This window comes from Coturnix japonica, chromosome 3, assembly GCF_001577835.2.
Source record: "Coturnix japonica isolate 7356 chromosome 3, Coturnix japonica 2.1, whole genome shotgun sequence".
Lineage (NCBI taxonomy): Eukaryota > Metazoa > Chordata > Aves > Galliformes > Phasianidae > Coturnix > Coturnix japonica.
In genome coordinates, this window is record NC_029518.1 from 25253367 (window position 1) to 25257099 (window position 3733).

Here is a 3733-nt window from a genome sequence, read left to right on the forward strand (position 1 = left end):
TTGTAGCAAGTGAAGCTGTCATTGAGATTGCAAAAACATTTCACTTTCTTCTTGTCTTTCTCTGCTATCTTAATTTAAATGTTTATTGGGTTCGGGTATTATGTTTGGCACTGTATGTCCAATGAGAGAGTGCCCTCAGAAGATCTTTGTAAAGCTGTTTCTTTTGATTGGTTTCCAGTGCACATATGAACTTATATGCATTTGGTTTTAAGACTGTATGAGATCGTTTCATATAAAAATTATTATAAAAATTTCATATAAAAATTCATATAAAAATTGGGGCTTAGAAGCATAGCAGTTTTAAAGTTTCTGTGAGCAAGGAGTTAGTCATCCACAGTCACTGTCTCTCTTATATTTTCTAGATCTAAGACAAGATCTTGACAATTCTTTCCAGAGGTGTCTTGTAGGCCAGTAAGATGATGAGCATATAGGCAGAGTAAGATTTTTTCTTCAGCTCGTTATATGGTGATGAAGTTGCCCTGGAGGTGGAAATAAAGAAGTTCCTAAAGCAGCTGTATTGGCTGACTGTGAACTAAGGAAGGATTAGAGAGAGAGGAGGCCTAAGTGGAAGAGAAGTATGGAAGTGGTTTATCCCTTCTCTGGAGAACGGTCAAGAAAAAGAGAGGTGGAATTCACTGAGAAGTTCCTTACTGGAAAGAAAAGAAATTTTAATCTGGGACGATTAGCAGAGAAAAGAAGCTACAGGGTGAACCTCCAGAGAACTCTTAACTTAAGACTAAAGGACATCAAGGAAAGCTAAGGAATGTGCATTGAGAACCAGATACAACACAACCTCATGAAAGTCTCTTCTGGGAGACTTTGCCAGAGTTATGTCATGTTTGAATTTTCCATTTGGAATCAATGCTGATGAAGTTGAACTTCTTGGAAGATTTTTGCAGAGCATTGATGGAATTCATTGATTTCTGCCATTGCAAGCAATACTTTGCTTTCAAATTAGATGCTGAAACACTAGTCCCGGAGTCTATTATTAATTCCTGATGTCATTAAGAAATGTCTTCTCTGTCTGAGATGTACTGACATTTATTTTATAAGGCACTGACATGACTGGAGCTTTGATTTGATTTTCTAGCCAAAATGCCTCACCTAGGATTCCCAGGAGCTACGAATAAACTTAGCTTCCCCAACTCACATTTAAATCATCCACTAAATGATGTAATTTTTTAATTTTTTTTTTAATTTTTTTTTTCCTATCAAGTTCAAAAATTATCAGTTTCTCAAGTCTTTCAAACAGGTCTCTTTTTTTTTTAGTGTCCAAAAAGTTTATCTACCATTTTAACCCTTAGTCTTCTTTCTGAGAGGAGCCATTTAGAACTGCTCCTTATAAAAACAAGTAAAAATGGGATATGCTGCTAAATAGACAGATGATTGCTTTATCCATAGTCCTTCCTCCTCTATTTTAAAATGAAGTAGCTCCCATACGTGTGACATCTGTGCTCTTCATTTGAAGGCAGAGAGAGTCATTCAAGGATGCATCAGGCAGAGAGCAAGGGAGCAACACTGGTTACAGAAAAAGCTATGAAGTTTTTAGTATGTAGAATTTTTTTCATGAACTCCTCCAAAAAAGTGTGTGTTTTTTATGCAGTTCTCCAAAAATATATTCAAAGTTTCCTAGAAGCCAGATTTGATACCTGTACATTGGTAGAGTGACCTGGTTTTCCCAGCTACACTGGTTGTCTTAAAATATATCCAATGTTTCCACAAGGACTAATGAATAAGGAGTAACCTGAAGTGTAACCAGGCTAAACTATGCTACAGAACCAGATTTCTCCCTCCAAACTGAAATGCTCCAGCTTATTCTGAACTCATGCCCTTTTCTTGTAGTGAGGTGTTTACAAACCATCAGATTTTACTTTTTAGATTTAGGGTGTCCAAAGTGAGTTGTGCTTTATGCTAACCATTAACGACCTCAGAATCAGGCCATATGTGTTTAAGCTGAATGTGCAGAGGCAGACTGTCCTCTGCTCATGCTGCAGTGCATTAGCTAATCTTTAAAGAAGGATTAGTGAGAAGCTTTGTCCATGGACAGGTTAGCTGTGGCTGTACCTGGCTGTGCAAGTTTGTCCAGGATTCTCAGAGGTGTATGATACCAATCAGTGTCTGGAGGCAAGATGGTGGACTAGATGGACCAGAGGTGCGAGCCAGGGTTACAACTTCCAGGTAAATTTCCTGCAAAATTATACTTCCATCTTGGTTTCTATTTTTTTCTCCACAGGCAATATGAATTGGTCTGTCTGTTGGTGTACTTATACTAGCATGTGGTAATATGAATAATTTTTTCCTTGCCCTTGTTTAGTGAAAGCTTATCTTACCCCTGGTTCCCTCTAGGATCCTCTTCAGCCAAGAGAAGTAAAAGAAAATGTACATATCTGCCTGGCGGGTCAGAGGGAGCAACTGTCAGTAAATGTGAAGGGCTAATTAAACCTCCTGAGTACTTTTATCTTAATAATGATTTTATTTAGAACTTCCAGTATCATTTAGTACAAAGAGAGAACTATTTCTTTCTACTAGCATAAGAAATATTAATACTTAACATAGGGGACATTTGTACATTTTCCTCTCTGTCATCTGAGTTAATAAAATAAAACAAGGGAGAATTCTCCCAGTACTGAATAGTGTGAATGGAGCTGACAGGGTTACTCCATTTGTTTACCTCTCCCCATATAGACATAGCTATATATATTTCCTGTGCAACATCTCTGGCATGGGCACCTGAGAGCTCTTCGCAGCTGCAGCTCTTGCATTTTGCAGTAAAATTGCTCTCCCCCTTCCCCCCAGCTTCCCCTGCCCCCTGAGAACTGACACGCTTTCCGCTGACAAATGTTGAGTGTAGTTTCTGAGGATTTAACGTGTCAGGCTGTGTCTACACAGCTTAGGTTTCTATTATTACGCAATGGCTTAGGAGGCAGTGCTTTGCCACATAATTAGAGAGCCGATCTGTATTAGGACCAGGAGTTTGGATGCCTTTTTCCCTATCAACTATTTGCTTCCTACCTGCTCATGCCTCATCCCTGATACTCTCACTTGTTTAATAGCTTCTTTTTATATGCTTCTTTCTTCTGGCTTCTGATTTTCTTCCCTTGCCTACGCTGCATGTTATTTTCTTTCAGAAGTGAGGGGACAGACAGAGTAGTGCCTGCCTGGATTCCTGTGCAGCACAAAACACTTGCCATATGTTGCATCGTCAGAAGAGGTAAGAAGAAATTCCTGAAGCTGCCTGCTAGTTCTCTCATGGTTTGGGGTTTTTTTTTTCCCTCCTCTCTCCTCTGTGTGTGTGTGTGTGTATGTGTGATGTGTGCGCGTATTGCTTGTCTTACAAGCCGTGCAGGCTCTGCCATCTAGAGCACTTTGCGAGATCACTCCAGTTTGCTGCTTTTTCTTTTTCTGTCTCTGCGTGAGCGTGTATCTCCCCGTCTCTCCTCTCCCCCTCACCATACAACTCAACCCCCCTCCCCAGTATACATGCACATACACAGAAGCTGGGTTTGCTAGTGTGAACTTGAAGACTTGCAGTACCAAAATGCATGTGTTACCTTGGGAAGCACTAGGATCAGGATGCTTGAAGAGCCGGCAGGCTGTTTAGTCCTCCAGGACTGGGTTTTTTAAATCAAGCAAGACAAGAACAAGTTATTCACATTTTTTTTTCTCTCTCTCTTTCTTTTTTCTTTTTTTAATTTTCTTTTTTTTTTCTCTTCTTTTTTTTTTCTTTTTTTTT

The 3733-nt window shown here is 39.4% G+C and overlaps 1 protein-coding gene across 1 annotated transcript in view; it reads left to right on the top strand.

The window, feature by feature from the left end:
* The first annotated feature begins 1316 nt into the window (after positions 1 to 1316).
* Positions 1317 to 3733, top strand: part of LRFN2 (leucine rich repeat and fibronectin type III domain containing 2) — a 146593-nt gene continuing 144176 nt past the window's right edge. The window contains exons 1-2 of the mRNA XM_015857544.2: positions 1317 to 2178; positions 3129 to 3211. The gene's annotated coding sequence lies outside the window, so the exon portion shown is untranslated. The remainder of the gene's footprint in view (positions 2179 to 3128; positions 3212 to 3733) is intronic.